This window comes from Musca vetustissima, unplaced genomic scaffold (genome assembly GCF_032173495.1).
Source record: "Musca vetustissima isolate MV318-11 ecotype Yass unplaced genomic scaffold, APGP_CSIRO_Mvet_v1 utg27979, whole genome shotgun sequence".
NCBI lineage: Eukaryota > Metazoa > Arthropoda > Insecta > Diptera > Muscidae > Musca > Musca vetustissima.
The window spans coordinates 1-9,556 of NW_026881649.1; positions in this window are offsets into that span (position 1 = coordinate 1).

Here is a 9,556-nt window from a genome sequence, read left to right on the forward strand (position 1 = left end):
TCGTAGTGCAGGAATGTCGTAATGGTTTGTGTTGCCAGTATCAATTTCAAGAACTTTCGTGGCAATTTATACCTGCCGGCGCTCCCCATATGGGTGGCCTGTGGGAAGCCGCTGTAAAAAGTTTTAAACTTCATTTCCGTAAACAAGCTAAGAACTTAAAATTCACATTCGAAGAGTTATCGACGATACTCTCCCGAATAGAAGCTTGTTTAAATTCTCGTCCTTTGTGTCCCATGAACGACGACTTCCAAAATACGGTAGCACTTACACCAGGTCATTTTTTAATTGGATCTCCGATCCTAGCTCCCCCTGAGCCATTAATAGATGAATCCCCTCTGCCTTGGAAAGATGAGTACTTGAAGAATTTGCACAAAAGATATAAATGGAAGTTTCCGCAACGCGATTTACAAAAGGGTGATTTAGTTGTAGTCCGTCAGGAAAACCTTCCCCCACTTCGTGGAAATTAGGACGTATAATCGAGGTGCACCCGGGTTCTGATGGTCGAGTACGAGTCGCAGATGTATATACGGAAAACGGCACTATACGACGTCCGATTGTTAAGTTAGTCGCGCTACCATAATTGTCAAAGCCCATATTTCGAGTCGTCTTGGGCAAACTCTTTACTTTTTTCGCAAAATGAAAAAAATGTTTATTGATGGGCGCGATAGAGCCTCGAAATATCGAGCTATGGCAATTCATGAAACGATCTACGGCTTTATATATTTACAAATTTAAATCTTCATTGTTGTGTTATAGCATCCTCTCTATTTTTCACAGAAGATGGAAAATTTAGGAATGATGGCTGCTGTACTCCCAACCTTCGAAGATGACATTCTCATGTCCGATGAGGAACGGGAGCTCGACGCCAAGGCTAATCCCACCAGGCTGTCCGGGTCCCAAAAATCTGCTCCTCCATCCGAGGAAATTAACAATAAAAAACCGTCGTCGACGGTCCCTGAAGGTCCTTCAGGAGAACCGGTGGTGTCGCCACCTCTTTCGGCACCCCGCCGAATGAACCAGGGCTCGAAGAAAGCGTGCATAGTTTGCGCTGGCCAACACCACTTGCGAGAGTGCAAAAAGTTTCGGTCAATGAGTGTTGAGAGAAGACTGAGGGTGGTGGCTTTTCACAAATGCTGTGGGAATTGTTTGGCCACTAACCACACCATCCGCGACTGTTCCAGACGTTACAGGTGCAAAAAGGAGCATCATACATTGCTCCACCAGTCTTCTCCCAACAATAATGTTCCCGACTCCCATTCAGCCCAACCGTCGAAAAACCTACGTAAGCGTAGAACTGCCACACGTCCGTCCGCTTCAACTTCCCTTCCTTCTGCTGGTCCATCTTTCACTCACCGGCAAAACGTACCTGCCATCCAGACCGTAGCCACGCTCGGACCAACGGTGGTGGTGCAGCTGTTGTCAAATGGTCAAAGAATTCCTGTCAGAGCTCTCTTGGATCCATGTGCTGGGCAGAGTTTAATATGTCGGTCATTGGCTGATAGACTTAAGCTATGTCCTGTCATGGTGGGTCCGGAGAGGTTCTGCCAGTTTTCCGTAGCCTCATTTTACGATGGCACCCAGCAAATTAGTTTGTCGGCTCGAGTGATCGATCTGGGGCACCTTATCGCTCCCTCACAGTCTGTGTCCGTTGGCATAAAAGACCACTTTGCTGGCCTGCAATTAGCCGATCCTCGGTTTCACGAAGCTGCTGCAGTCAGTATGGTATTGGGCCCTGAAGTCTATCCCAAAATTGTTAAGCACCAGACTTATTCGAGCCCTGGTTTCCCATGGGCCCAGCTCACCATTTTTGGTTGGGTTATTACGGGTCCATGTAGTATTTAAATAACACGCGATGGGCAATCTTCAATTGCTTATCTGCACGACTCGGCGAGTCATTTGTTTTAAAATAATAAAAAATTACGGGTTAGGTCTTGACGAGCCATTGCACGACCCTGCTCGTCGAGCAAAACTATTTTTAGAATATAAGTTGTTTTTTTTTTTAAAAAAAAGAAAAATGAATTGAATAATATATAAAAAAAATGAATTACATATACACACACATAAAACCTTTTCTTTATTAATTTTGCAACATAGCTGGATGTTGCAACGCGGGCGGCAATGATTAATTTGAAATATAATTCAGTTTTAATTAAAGTAAATTGTACCCCCATCGTTAGATTTTGTTCACTACCTTTGTATACGTCTTTGAGTATTTCGTACTAAATGCGACATCTTAGCTTTTCATACAATCACTCGTTCTTTGGTTCACGACCAGAAATCATCAAACCCTGTAGAAAAGGTAACTTTATATTGTTCCACGAACAACAATCCAATAAAAGAAAACCAAATATACGTTTGGTCAAAAATTCTAAAACTATTGTGTTTTTATTTCTTTATTTACATATTTTGCATCAACGCAAACAATAGGCGTGGATTTATTAAAAAATATTTTTTCAAGGACCATTATAGGCGTGGATTTATTAAAGAATATTTTGGATTTTTTAAAGATAATAGGCAACATAGCCTGGATTTTTTAAGGATAATAGGCCACATAGCCTGGAATTTTTTAAAGACAATTTTTACAAGAAGGAATATTATGCCACTAAGCTTGGATTTAAAAAAATATTGGATTTTTGAATATTTGTTTTTCTTCAAGTACCAGTAGAGGAATAATAGGCCACTTCGCTTCGATTTTTGAAGAGTATTTATTATTCAAGTAGCAGTAAAGGAATAATAGGACACTTAGTTTGGATTTTTGAAGAGTATTTTTATGCCCTTCACCACACTGGTATTACGTCTTTGTGTATATGTTTGTAACAGGCAAAAGGAAACGAGATAGACACATGGTTCCTTTTGAGAATATGCATAGAATCACTTTCTAAGTCGATTTATGCATGTCCGTCTGTCTGTCCATGTTAAATTGTAAACAAATTACAGGTCGCATTTATGAGCCGAATTGAATCAATGCACGGCTCCTTTATCCGTCCCAAGGAAGGGGCCTATTAAAATTGGGAAAATCGGTTCAGATTTAGATATAGCTCCCATATATATTTTCGTCCGATTTAATGTAAATGGTGTACCAAAGGCCCTATATATCCTTCGATTTGCAATACATTTGTTATACTGAATTGAGTCTAGAATGATATGTGTAAAGTTTCTTGTAAATCTGTTCAGATTAAGATATAGCTCCCATATATATTTTCGTCCGATTTAAGGTAAATGGTGTACCAATGTCCCTTTCGATTTGCACGAAATTTGGCATAGCGTACTGTATTGAGTCTAAAATGATGTGGTAAGTTTCCTGAAAATCGGTTCAGATGTATATATACCTCCCATATATATTTTCCGTCATTTAATGTAAATTGTATACCAAAGTCCCTACATATATATATCTTTCGATTTGCACGAAATGTGGCACAGTATACGGAATTAAGATGTTTGCTAAGTTTCTTGAAAATCGGTTCAGATTTACATATAGCTCCCAAATATTGTTTCGTCCGATTTTATGTAAATGGTGCACCAATGTCCCTATATATCTTTCGATTTGCACGCAGTTTGGTATAGTGTACTGAATTGAACGTAGAATGCTGTTTGTTTAGTTTCGTGAAAATCGTTTCAGATTTAGATATAGATCCCATATATCTTTTCTTCCGATTTTATATAAATTGTACACTTAATACCTATAGTTTTTCAGATTTGCACACAATTTTGTACAATGTACTGAAGTTGGTAAACATTAATCTCTGGCAGCTTTCGTTGAAGTCGGTTCAGATTTAGATATAGCTCCCTTATATATATTTTCGTTGGATTTCAGGTAAATGGTGCACCGAGTGACATGAAATTTTGCATAATGTATCAAATTGAGACTAGAATGACGTTATTGCGGTTTGTTGAAATTGGTGCAAATGCAGACATAGTTTTCATATATATTTCAAACGCGTGTCTGATTGAGATTAAATTTTGAATAGTTCAGCATACGGAATACCGTGTATCAAGTTTGCTCTAAATCGATTTACATAAATTTGTCGCATTGTATGCAAACGACTCTAAACTTGCCCAAATGAAATGAAATTTAGCATAGGTTCCAGAAAGACATAAATATCACATATTCGAGTTCGTTCAATTTCATGTCAATGTCCCTTCGAAAAGGCGCCTTCTGTTAGGATACATATGTAAAATATACCCAAAGTGGTGAAGGGTCAGTCCGATTTTACTACTTTCTTTACTACCAGTTTCTTCAAGTGCCACCAGTGCTACAGAAAAGGAAGCTTCATGGGAACTGATAATTTTTGCGACAGAATATGAACTCTTATGATTTTTCTATAGCAAATAAAATCGGATATCTTTTTGAGGAACCTGATGAAGATTTTTCTATAGAACAAGAAGTCTCTGGACGTTGAGGTAGCATTTTCTACAGGAAAAGAAGCACAATTTTTCTATAGACAATTACCTCAGGAGATCCTGGGAATTTTTCTAACAACCCATTGTATTGGTGTTTTAGAACAAGTAGGTTATCCATTCACAAATTTCAGCAAACTAAATTGCTGACAAAAAGCCATCCAAGGATAGAATACTTCAATAGATTACCCCTTTTCGAATGCCTTTCCATTGTTCCCAACATTTACATATTCCATATTATATTACAACCTAAAATGATGACGTATCCGAAATAAGAATTTTTAAATAGTATTTCCCCGTCATTCGTTCCTTCCTTCCGGGAAATTGTGAAAACCATTCCCAAAAAATAGTTAAATGCGTTTTTAATAAACATAAATTGAATAATAAGACGAAATAGGATACAAAGACACCTTTGAGTATTTAGGAGCAACAATGCCTCAATTCATTTCCCAATCAGACCTTCGTAATGAAATCACTTCCGTATGGAGGTATCAGCCAAAAGGCATGATAGGCAGAAAAGAAATTGAAACTCAAGCTAAAATATAATAGAAAAATGTAATACAAAAGGATCTCCGGCTTGATTTCTCTTGTTTAGCATATTCCGCAACAGATGTTCAAAGAAAGGATTTCAAATGCTTCAGATGGCAAGCGGGCAAACAAAAAAGCCAATGTGAATGAATGGTGAGTCCCAAGTGTAAATATGGTGGCAAAGGGTGCTTCGTTTTCTTTTCATTCGTTTCTTTCATTTTAAATCTTTGCTATGTGACCTTTTTGTGTGTTGTAAGAATTCTGTTTTTGGGGTGTTTTGTTTACAGAAAAATATCCCCTGAGATATACACATATATAGAAAAGAAAATATGCTTATTCATGTTCACTGTTTGTACAACACCTAAATTTATGGGTCACAACAAACTGTTGCTATTTCCATTGTAACCCCATATCTATTGGATGTTCCAATTCTTATTTTTCTATACAATTCATACATTGAAATGGGTTTTTGTTGATTTTTAATTTGAAAATGCATATTTCTATTTAATTTCTAAGGCTCTTCTTCGTCTTCACCGTGGTAATTTATTCCAAATCAGTTTACATGAATTTTAGTGAAGGGCTTTTTGTCGAATAATTAACATTCCATTGTTTAAATAATAGAAAGAAATAGAAAAGCTAAGGGGAAGCGTTAGTTGAACTATGTTCTGAACAAATTTTGAGTAACTTTCCATTGTGATATATTCCTTTCATTTGGGATGGCTTACAATAATACCGTCATATAATTATGTACACATACACGTACATACCCATGAATTTGTTCATTCATTCATTCCAAAAGCAAGAGTATTTTAATAATGGATAATAAATGTTTGAAGTTCTTAATATAAACCTAGAATATAATACGACAATCCGCAAATGACAACTCCATAGAAATTATTAGGCCAGAGGTTGATGTTAGTTCCCCAAAAAATCGACCGTCGAATCGAAAGTACTACGAAGAAAATTTAGGCGCTTCGAAGAAAATATAAAGCACTTCAAAGAAAATTTAGGCTTGTGATGTCTATTCCCTCAGATCGACGAAGATCGGTCCATTCTAAGAGGTACACCAAAATTTGTGAAGTTCACCATGAAACTGAAATCTCTCAGACATCGACTGAAGCTAGCGCCCTTTTCAGCGACTATAACGTGGAATAAGGAAATATTGAATGGTCATACGAATCATTTTGGTTAGGTTAAAGGATATTTAGACACCAATTATTTATTTATTATTTACCAGCTACTGCGAGTGAATGAAAACTCGGAGACCCTGGGTCCAATGTGCTCGTCCTAAGTTTTTTTGACAAGAAGTTAGAATGTATATATATATATATATATGTAAACCGATTTTTGTACACCAAATAAAAATTTCAGCAATTTTTAATCCTAAAAACGTGGACTGAATTTTATAACGCATGGTAGAGTATAAAATTTTCAAACTAGTGTAATTTAGATTACAAAATCATATGAGGCTATGCCTAAAGGGGGGCCAATATTGATTACATGGTGTAGGAATTGCCGAATATTTGGGGTTATCATTATATGAGAGCTATGCCTAATTTATGACCGATATATGTCAATTTCGAACCCAATACTTAATTTTGTGTCTTAATTATTTCCTTCAGGAGGTATCATTGTTAGGTCCGATTTTTTTTTTTTGTCAAGATACTCTTAGAGAGCGGAATCATTACAACCGATGGCTACATCACTTAGAATTACATACTTTGTGGGGTAAAAACTGACTATTTCGAGTAACGACTATCGCCTATACTATATTAGAGTACGGCGATATGTGGAACTAATTACACACGTAACTAATCAGCTAACTATTTTAATATAAACCAGTAAGGAGGTTGTAAAGTCGCCCCTTTGGGTATATTCTACATATGTATCTTAACAGACGTCGCCTTTTCGAAGGAACATTGACATGAAATTGAACAAAATTAAAAATGTGATCTTTATATGTAAACCGACTAACATCAATCCCTACACATGCCATTCTGCAACCTATGCTAAATTTTGTTAGCATGAATATGTCGAAATTATATATGGAAGCTATGCTATATGTAAATCTATACCGATTTCAAAGAAACTTGCCCGGTATTAATTTATATTTATTTCAGTACTTTGTGTCAATCGGCCTAGCTATGGGTCTTTAGTGTACCATTTACTTAATCGGCCTAGCTATGGGTCTTTAGTGTACCATTTACTTAAAATCGGACAAAAATATATATAGGAGCTATATGTAAATTTGAATCGATTTCAAGAAAACTTGACACACATAACGTTATACTCATTTAAGTACATTGTACAAAATTGTGTGCCAATCAGTCACACTTTGGGTCTTTAGTGCAAAATTTACCTTAAAACCGGAAGAAAAGATATATGGGAGCTATATCTAAATCTAAAATGATTTTCACGAAACTTGATACACGTCATTCTAGACCTAATTCAAGTACGCTTATTCAAATTTGGTGAAAATCGAAAGATATATAGAGACTTTGTGTACACCTTTTACATTAAATCGGACGAAAATATATATAGGAGCTATATCTAAATTTAAACGGATTTTCACGAAACTTAACACACATCATTTTAGACCTAATTCAATACGCTGTGCGAAATTTCGTGCAAATCGAATGATATATGGGGACTTTGGTGCACCATTTACCTTAAATCGGACGGAAATATATATGTGAGCTATATCTAAATTTCAATCAATTTTCACGAAAATTAACACACATCATTCTAGACTTAATTTAGTACTCTGTGCCAAATTTCGTCCAAATCGAAAGATGTGTAAGGACTTTGGTGCAATATTTGCCATAAATCGGACGAAATTATATATGGGAGCTATATCTAAATCTGAAACAATTTTTCCTTGGGGTAAATAATGATTCTATGCATATTCTCAAAAGGAACCATATACCTATCTCGTTTTCTTTTGCTTGTTGCAAACATATGCACAAAGACACAATACCCTGTACCACAGATTGGTGAAGGGTATAAAAAAGGGGGTTATATGGGAACTACCACTAAAAGGGGACAAACATTAATAATTTTTGTTAGAGTAACTTCGGGTAATGTGGACCACCATTTTCTTTTATTTTAATATTGTGGGCGTAACAACGGTAAAAAATAAAAACAAATTGTTTTCACAACATTAGATATGTTGGCTAAATATATTCCATGACAAACATTATATATATTTGTCAATAAAAATGTTATTGCATTCTATTTAAAAAAAACTGTAAACTACGAATAAAAATAACTTGGCGGGTAATGTGGACCAGTATGTGAGGGTAATGAGGATCAGTAAGTTAAAGGTATGTTGTGGATCGGTTGTGATAAGATTCAATCTATTGGGTAACAATGGGTACCGCCCCATTTGCGGTATTTTGAAGGTCCTTGCTTCAACCGAAGCACTTGTAATTTCGCATATCGGGTTTTCAGAGGATAGAATACCTACCTCCATATTAAACGCGCCCATGTTTCGAACTCGTCCTCATGAAAAGGTCCCGCTTTTTTTATAGTGGTCCACATTAAACTCCCAAAAATTCTGAAAATTGGGAGGTATCGTTATATGGGGCTACCAGAAAAAGTTGACCAATATATATATATACATATATATATATATATTTTAGTGGAAAAATTTGGTACCCATTAAAAAACCAAAATATAAATATAATTTCAGAGAATTCGGTTGAAAAATGCGCAAGAACCTCACAATTTGGGGTTACCCTTATATGGTAGACATGCCTAAACGTGGACCGATATGACCAAGAATATACATATGTATACCCTTTAAAGGTTCGGGAATTTTTATTTCGATGTGTTACAAACGGAAAACTCAAAATTAATATAACCTCGACACTATGATGGAGGGTATTAGAACAGTTTAGTGTATGAAATAAATTATATTAGTTAGATAATAATACCTTGACTATAAGGTCGCAGGTTATATAACTGGTAACAAATTCTATGTGTTTATTTACGTACAATTATGTTATTTTCGGAGGGAAAAGATAAAACTTCTGAAATGATTATTTATTTTGGACGGAAAAATAATAAATCATATTTAACAGTTAAAAATCCGTTAAAAAATAAATAATTAAAACGGATTTGTTTACAAAATAACTGTTATTTTATAACTGATTTGATATTACTTATAACCGTTACTGTCTCTGATCAAAATATAGCAATTCGGTTGAAGAACTTGTCAGAAATGCTCTCCACAAATATTATTTATTTATTCCACGGTTTTCAAACGAATAGATTCTTAATTGATATTTTGTGTCATTTTCCTACCAAAAATTATCAATATTGCTCACGTTTCAGGATAGACCCCATATAACGAAACAACTTGATATTCGGTAACTTGGGAAATTTTAGGCACGTTTGTAACCAAATTGGCTCTAATAACTAAAAACTTTTATATAGCATCCATATAAAAGTTTTTAGGTATTTTGAATACCGAGACATAGCAGAGGGTAAAAAACTTAACGACGTATTTTATTATTCTTAAGAAATATGAATGAATGCATTGAAAAAAGAACAACATAGCAATTGCCAATTCAGTTTTTTATTTTTAATTTCATTGCCTTATTTTATTTGTTTCGTTTTAATTTTTAAT